This window comes from Caretta caretta, chromosome 28 (assembly GCF_965140235.1).
Source record: "Caretta caretta isolate rCarCar2 chromosome 28, rCarCar1.hap1, whole genome shotgun sequence".
NCBI lineage: Eukaryota > Metazoa > Chordata > Testudines > Cheloniidae > Caretta > Caretta caretta.
Genome location: NC_134233.1, coordinates 14,937,213 through 14,945,969, shown reverse-complemented (window position 1 = coordinate 14,945,969; position 8,757 = coordinate 14,937,213).

The window sequence follows — 8,757 nt, the reverse complement described above, 5'->3', positions numbered from 1 at the left end:
TAACACAGCGGGGCCCAGATTATCCAATAAGTTCTTGGGACGCATTGGAAACAATTTTTTAGTTCAGAAGGTGGAGACAGCTACCGGGGAGAGGCTGGTCTAGCTCGGATTTTGACGAATAGGGAGGAACTGGTGGAGAATTTGAAAATGCAAGGCAGCGTGGGGGAAAGTGATCATGACATGGTCGAGTTCACGAGTCTAAGGAATGGTAGGAAGGAGAACAGGACAATAAAGACAGTGGATTTCAAGAAGGCAGGCGTTCGCAAACTCAGGGAATTGATTGGTAAGATCCCAAGGGAGGCAAGTCTAAGGGAAAACAGTTCAAGAGAGTTGGCAGTTCTTCAGAAAGACATTGTTACGGGCACAAGAACAAACTGTCCCACTGCGTAAGTAATGCAAGAGACACCCTGGCTTCAGGAGATCTTCAATGATCTGAAACTCCAAAAAAGAGTCCTACGAAAAGTGGAAACTAGGCCAAATGACAAAGGATGAATATAAATGAGCGATTCAACTGTCTGTGACAGGAGACAGGGGAGTTCACACCTCTCTGAGCAGCTGTTTCAGGCTGTCTGCAGACTCAGGAAGGCAACATTGTCTCCGTGTCCATTTTTTGTGGGGGGGGGGGTTCTTTTTAACCAGGAGGGCTAGAAACTTAATTTAAAAATAAAAATGGAAAGCTGAGCTCCCAGCACCCTGGAGAGGGAGCGAGAGAAGAGACAGTCGGGGTGGGGGGGGAGGAGTGTCCCAGGCTGGGGAGACACCATTGGCGTCTCTGGCGTTTGGGGCATTTCAGACTCTGGGGTTCACATTCAGAGAGCAGCTGCCGCCCCCCCCCAGGAATCCCTGCTGGGATGTCGCCATCGGGGGAAGTTCCTGCCAGGCACTTTACAGGAAGAAAATATTTCTCTGCCTTGAGAGTGAAATTCCCACTAGGGCTGAGAGCCCCGCAAGCCCCCTGACCCCATTAAACCTGTTCACCTGGGGTGGCGAGGGGCCTTAGGCCAGGCTCGGGGCCTCGGCATGGCAGGGAGGGGACGTCACCCTCCAGCCCAAATGTAGCAAGACATTGGCAGGGCATTTACTGTGTGACCTTAGTCAGGGCTCTGCCCCACCCTGTGCCTCAGTTTCCCCCTTTGTCCCATAGGGAGAATGCCCCTGTCCCTGCTTTGTAAAGTGCTTTGGGGTCTGGGGCTGAGACGCTCCTACAGGAACGCTGCGTATGGTCATGGCCAGGACAGTCGGCAGATGCCCGCATCCCTTCTCTGGACCAAGGCTCTCTCGAGCTCTTCCAGCCGGGACAGCAGCCGCTGCTCCTGCTCCGCCAGAAACCCTCGCAGATCCCGCCACTCCCAGACCATCTTCCGCCTCTCGGCTGCCGTCCGGCTCTGCAGCCACAGGGAGAGGGCGGGTGGGTACCGGGGGAGACCCATAAATGCCCCTCCCGGCGGGTGGGGGAGTTATTTCCCAGAGCGCGGGATCTCTTGCGCTGGGGGACGGGAAGGTTATTTACCCCAGCAAGGGGCGACGGATCAGGGCAGGGGTGAGCTCTACATCGCTCATGGGGGGATTTTTCTCCCCAAAACCTCATCCGATTGTCCTGGGCCAAACTCTCCATCTCTGCAGCCGGCATATCCTCCCCATGCCCCTAGGTGCGGGAAAGGCTCCCCGGTCACTGTGACACGCAGACAGCCCGTGGGCAGGGGCTCTGGGCTCACACAGACTGACCCGCTCCTGCCCAGCAGCCTCCCGCGACCCTACGGGCACCATGCCACTTCCTGCTCCTCTTGTGTCCTGGCAATGGGCACAGAGCAGCTCCATTATCCCCCCCTTCACCGCCCAGGGGGCATGGGCGTTTGCGCAGAGGGCAGGCAGAGCTGGAAAGGCCCCCGGGGGCAACGTGTGTCACCTCCCCCTCCCGTGGGAAGCAGACGCCAGCTTTATGAAAGGGACTAGGGGGGATTAGAAAGACAACGCCAAGCCAGGTGCCCTCCCCTGAGCGGCAGCTGGGGCTAGAACCCAGGCTTCCTGGCTCCCCTCCACCCGCTCTACCCACTCGACCCCACTCCCTTCCCAGAGCTGGGGGGGCAAACACCTTCATGCCGCTAATCAGCAACTGCTGGTCCAGTGGTTCGAGCAGGGGCTGGGGGAAGTCTGAGAGCCAGGACTCCTGGGTTCTGTCTTGGCCAGTCTATCAGGGAGGGGGGTCTAGCCGGGCACTGTCTCTCATCTCCCCTAGTCTCGCTAACAAATCTGGTTCCCCCACGCAGGGGAAGCTACGGGGACACGTGATGCCCCAGGGACTTTTCAAGATCTGATCAGCCCTGAGTACATTCCCATGTCCCCTGTTCCCACTTGGAGAGGGGAGGAGATGGGGCTGCCCTGTGCCTCTTGCAGGGCCGTGAGAGGAACAGGAGGTACCTAGGGGCCACCACTGGGCATCGCACCAGCCCAGGCCCCAGCTCACCTGGATTCATCCTGGCTCTAGGGGCGTAGTGGGGTCTAGTGGTTAGAGCAGGGGGGGTAGGGGGCTGGGAGCCAGGATGCCTGGGTTCTAATGCTTCATGTCTCACCTTGAGTGGCGGGGGTGTTTGCCCCTCTGTGCCTCAGTTTCCCCTTCGTAACCTGAATCTGATTACTACTTCTCGTGGGCTGTGGGAAAAGTTGGGAGCCTAGGGTCAGTGGGCAGGGGGCATCCTCCCATCTCCCCCACCACGGTTCTTCCTGCTCCCTCTCGTGGCACAGTATCTGAGAGTGTGCTCTCCACGCCATTACCTAAATCATCGATGAAGACAGCGAACAGAACCGGACCCAGAACCGGTCCCTGCCGGACCCCACTCGCGGTGCCCTTCCAGCTTGACTGTGAGTCGCTGATTACTCTCTGGGAACGGTTTTCCAACCAGTTCTGCACCCACCTTATAGTAGCTCCATCTGGGTTGCATTTCCCTAGTTTGTTTATGAGGACATGATGCAGGACTGTATCAAAAGCCTTAGTAAAATCAAGATATATCACATCTCCTGCTTCCCCCCAATCCACAAGGCTTGCTACCCTGTCAAGGAAAGCTATCAGGTTGGTTTAACATGAGTCGTTCTTGACAAATCCATGCTGACTGTCACATCTTATTATCTTCGTGGTGTTTGCAAATTGGTTGCTTATTTATTTGCTCCATTATCTTTCCGGGTACAGAAGTTAAGCTGACTGGTCTGTAATTCTCCGGGTTGTCCTTATTTCCCTTTTTAATGATGGGCACTATGTTTGCCCTTTTCCAGTTCTCTGGAATCTCTCCCGTCTTCCAGGACTTTTCAAAGATAATTGCTAATGGCTCAGATACTCAGTCAGCTCCTTGAGTATTCTAGGATGCATTTCATCAGGCCCTGGTGACTTGAAGACATCTAACTTGTCTAAGTAATTTTTAACTTGTTCTTTCCCTATTTCAGCCTCTGACCCTACCTCATGTTCACTGGCATTCACTATGTTAGATGTCAAATTGCTACTCACCTCTTTGGTGAAAACGGAAATAAGTCATTTAATGCTTCTGCCATTTCCACATTTTCTGTTTATTGTTTTTTCCCCCTCATTGAGTAACGGGACTACGCTATCCTGGGTCTTCCTCTTGCTTCTCGTGTACTTACAGAATGTTTTCTTTTTACCCTTTATGCCTCTAGCTGGCTTAATCTTGTTTTGTGCCTTGGCCTTTCCAATTTTGTCCCTACATTCTTGTGTTATTTGTTTATATTCGTCCTTTGTCATTTGGCCTCGTTTCCGCTTTTCGTAGGACTCTTTTTTGGAATTCCAGATCATTGAAGATCTCCTGGTGAAGCCAGGGTGGTCTCTTGCCAGACTTCCGATCTTTCCTACGCCATGGGATAGTTTGATCTTGTGCCCTAACTAATGTCGCTGAAAAACAGTCAAACTGTCCAACTCTTAGACTGTTTTCCCCCTTTTGACTTGCTTCCCCTGGGATTTGCAAAAATCTGCCTTCTTGAAATCCATTATCTTTCTTGCGCTGTTTTCCTTCCTACCAATACTTAGATTCATGGACTCCGCCAGTTCATGATTACTTTCACCCAAGCTGCCTTCCACTTTCAAATTCTGAGCCAGTTCCTCCCTATTTGTCAAAATCAAATCTAGAACAGCTTCTCCCCTGGTAGCTTTCTCCCCCTTCTGAAATAAAAAATTGTCTTCTGATGCTCTGTACCTCGGGGAGACACCCTACACCCTCATGTTCATATTTAGAAAGTGATTGTGTGGGATCCAATGCAAAGTTGGTCATGTCGGGCGTCTTGGGAAGGCTCGTGAGGCACTGAGCATGGCTGTTATAGTGATGTTCCAGTAATTGTTCCAGTAACGTTATTATAATCCTCTGTAGCATGGGGCACGGGTCACTTGCTGGAGGATTCTCTGCTCCTTGAAGTCTTTAAACCACAATTTGAGGACTTCAATAGCTCAGACACAGGTGAGAGGTTTTTCGCAGGAGTGGGTGGGTGAGATTCTGTGGCCTGCGTTGTGGAGGAGGTCAGACTAGATGATCATAATGGTCCCTTCTGACCTAAATATCTATGAATTTCATGTATGTAGTTATGAGACTGAAAATGTATCCTCATGGCTTAAAATAAGCCCAGGCAAAAACTCTCCAGGAACAGAGGGGCAGTTCACATCTCATCAGGGCAGGGATGGGACAAACCCAGCCCAGCCTCGCAGGAACAATTGACACTGGCTTAGGAAGCAACAAAAGAATCTGTTAGACTCTTGAGGGAGTCACCCCCCCTTCCTTTGGCCAGTTTCGGACTGCGATGAGGTAATGCTCACCTGACTCTGAAGGGCGGGCAAAGCCAAGAGGGAAGTGTGACGGGTTGGGTCACAGAGACTTTGGTATGTTTTGACTTATAATCACTTAAAATCTATCTTTGTAGTTAATAAATCTGTTTGTTTATTCTACCTGAAGCAGTGCATTTGGTTTGCAGTGTGTCAGAGACTCTCCTTGGGAGAACACGCCTGGTACATATCAATTTCTTTGTTGAATTTCGGGGGAGGGATAGCTCAGTGGTTTGAGCATTGGCCTGCTAAACCCAGGGTTGTGAGTTTGATCCTTGAGGGGGCCATTTAGGGATCTGGGGCAAAAATTGCAGACTGGTCCTGCTTTGAGTCAGGGGTCCTCCTGAGGTCCCTTCCAACCCTGATCTTCTATGATTGATGAACTTATATAAGCTTGCGGTGTCCAGTGGGCATAACTGGACACTACAAGATGGCTGTTCCCAGGGTTGTGACTGGGACTGGAGATATTGGCTGGTGTCATTCAGTTGTGTGTGAACAGCCCAGGAGTGGGGGCTGTCACAGCAGAGCAGGGTCAGGCTGGCTCCCAGAATCAAGGACTGGAGTGACCTAGCAGATCACCGGTCTGGACAACACCAGAGGGGAAGGTCACAATCAGCCTCAACTGGGGGAGGCTTGGAGCTTGGGGGTGTGTGTGTGGGAGGGCATGTGCCCTCCCACCCAGAGGGTCTGTGATTAATGCATGGTTTTAAAAAATTATTGCGTTAATTGTGATATGCCTTAATTGCACGCGTTAAGGGCAGTTAATTGACAGCCCTACTCTGTATCAATCCATGGTACAAAGGGATCTCACAAAACTGGTCACTGGGCCACAAAATAAGTTCTATTGGAAATACAAAAAATTAAAATCTATTCTGGGCCAATATTCTCTTATACACTCTCTCCCAGCCCAACCTTTGGAGTGAGGTTTTCTACCAGAACTCCTTCCACTACAGGGGGTAAATTAAATCAAGTGAACTTTTCAAGATTAGCCATCATTTCCTGTACGACTAACAAAACAAAGATCAAGACAACTTCCAGTTTTTCAATATAATTCAGATCATGATATAATTAGTCCTTATTTTACAACCAATAACTTCACCTATCATTTCCATTGGTACCAATAACATATTCAAAGATCACCAAATTTCGTCCTATATGTTAGTTTGCTTTTAATCCCCACTGCCAACAACTGAACCTTGGCTCAAGTTGTAGTTTGTCCCAACGTGGGTTCATATATCTCTAGTTCTTCGGCCATGTGTATAGATGGAAGGGGTCTCCTCTGTGGGATATTTGCATCATGAGGAAAAACACCTCTCTCTTCTTTTCACGCTTTTTAATCTTTCAAAGTAGGAGGAGGGAGAAGAGAAGTGATGTAAACACATAAAACAAAAGAGAAAACCAAAGTCGGGTTTACTCTAAAAAACATTTATTGGTGTAACTCTGCTTCTGATCACCCACACTGGTTACCGAGAAGCTGAAAAAAGAAATCACACAGCCCCCTTTATTGCCTTCCAGTTCTCTGACTCCCAATCAGCACCTAGGTCCAGCACAGTGAGAGGTTATTTAAAAACTCTGCTCACATGGACAAAATGTTCTTCTGATCCCATAGGGTCAGCCACATTACCAGGTCAGTATAGGTTTGGATCTTACCCAAAATACCAAGCTGCCGGCCAATCCTTTAGCCTCTAAATGAAAGGTTTATTATAAAAGAATGAACAAGAAAAGAGTTGTTAAATGGGAAAGCAGTCAGATACATTCAGAAATCTATATATCGGGTTCTTAGCAGCATTGGTGAGTGGATGGCTCGGAAGTCCATCTGGAACAGATCCACAGCTTGGATGGGTCATTGTTCAAGGCTTTAGTTTGTAGACAAGTTACTCTAGAGGTAGGAATCAGGACTGAAGACAAAATGGAGACGATGCAGCTGCCTTTTATGTTCCTTTTGCCATGTGGCTTGTACTTCCTGTGTCCCAAACACAAGCTTCACAGCACATGGCATGGAAAAGCCTTGGAGGTCTCAGTACACAGGCATGACTTGCGGACTCAACAGGTGTATCCCCTCGGTCGTTTCCATGGGCTCATTGTACAGCCGATGACCCGGGGTGGGCCGTCGAACAGGCTCGGCAGGGCTGACGCCAATCTGTGTGGGGCTGTCACCCAGAAACACTGCACAAGTCTGGAAATGCAGACATACCCTACATAGCTATGACCCACAATACAAAGGTGATGCAGACAGAATCATCAGACTTGGAAAATCAGAGTATTTCCACAGACACCTTACACGGCGTATCTAGCATGATGCATTACAATTTTATAAAATTGGTATTAAGTGTCTCACAATTCCACACAGCGTCACACCTAGTCGACCAGTGAACAAGCCTGGCTTGTGAGATATCGGTTGAAAAGCCAATTTACTGAATATTAGCCTCCTGTTAAAATGTGTAGCAACACTGGCTGCAAAGTGACATGATTTTACTGTATGGTCTGACTGATAATATTACTGCTCCGGGGAACACCCACAGACCACTTCCTCAGAGACAGCAAGGCGATCGCCTGGTCAAATGGCCATTCTCCGGCCGCGGGGGGAAGGCACGAAGACGACATTTACGTTCCATCACAGGGAGGGCTTGACGCTCCCATCCACAGCAGCCCGCCCGTCACCACGACGCAGGTGCAAATTAAAGACGTTTCTAGTACAAAGGGCTCAGTTATAAAAAGAGGTGGGGAAACTGCTCGAGACGCTCCCCTTTCCCTCTGCTCAGGCCAGCAACTCTGAAGGGCTGCACTTGGGCCGGGGTGGGGGCTAGGGAGAGAATCCGTTTTCGCTTGTTAAGTTAGACGTTACTTTGTGCTTTATCTTCCGTAACCCCTGGGCCAGCAGCTCCGACTCCAGCAGCCGGCTCGTTCCACCCCAAGCACATTCCCGTTTGGGTGGAGCAGGCTCAGGGTTTGAGAGAAGGCCAGGGGTTGGAAGCTTCTGTTCGTTATGCCGGACCTATCCCCCCCCCCTGTTTTACTTGTGCAAACAGGAGATATTTGACACTGTGCGATTCTGCTCCTGTGCTCTCTTCCCACAGCGTTCAGCAGCAGGGGAGGGTCTCTGGTCGTGTGTGTGTCACGGGCATGCTGGGGTGATGCTGGAACAGGACAGAGCAGAGGTGGCATTGTGGGGGTGGCGTGAACCTCATCTCTTCCGTTCCCCTTCCAAGAACCGAGGGGACAGGAACCCTTACCCAGCGAGGTCACAGTCTCACAGGTCTCCTGCATGGCGTCTCTGGAGAGGGCTCTCTGAGCGGGGTCCAGCAGAGCCCCCTCTTCCCTGGTGAAATACACAGCCACCTCCTCGAAGGTCACCGGCCCCTGAAAGAGCCAGAGCCCCACACTCAGGACCTGCTGCCCCACTCACAGCCCCACTATTCGTGGGGGAGAGGAGCCAATCAAACGGAAAGTCTGGGTGGACCGCAGCCAACAGACTCCCACCCCCACCCCGCTCAGAGTACCCAGGAAACACCAGGGTGAGGGGGCGAAGAGACACCCCTCCTCTCTCCCAGCAGATCCATCACACACCTACTAGCCACAGACTGATACCGGAGATGCTGCCCCGAGCAGGGTCTAGGGAGAGATCTCTTGTAGGAAGCCCAACACCCTCCTCCTTGTGAGGAGCTGGATATGAGGCAGGAGAATCTCCCCTAAGCCTGACTGGTGGCTTCCCCCTTCCTATTTCAAGGCACCCACCGGTTAGTTGGGTCAGGCTCCAGCACTAGGAGTCTGGTCCTTTTTCCCAGCCCCATCTACGTGGGTTATTTTCTGTTCACCAAATTGGAGCATTTCCACCTCCGAACCTCATGGGTCTGTTCCAAGAATCTAGGCCACTTATTAAACATCCCACAGCAGGTTTGTCACCCCCTGGCCTCCTCCCTTTCTCCACCCTGTGCATTTCCTGC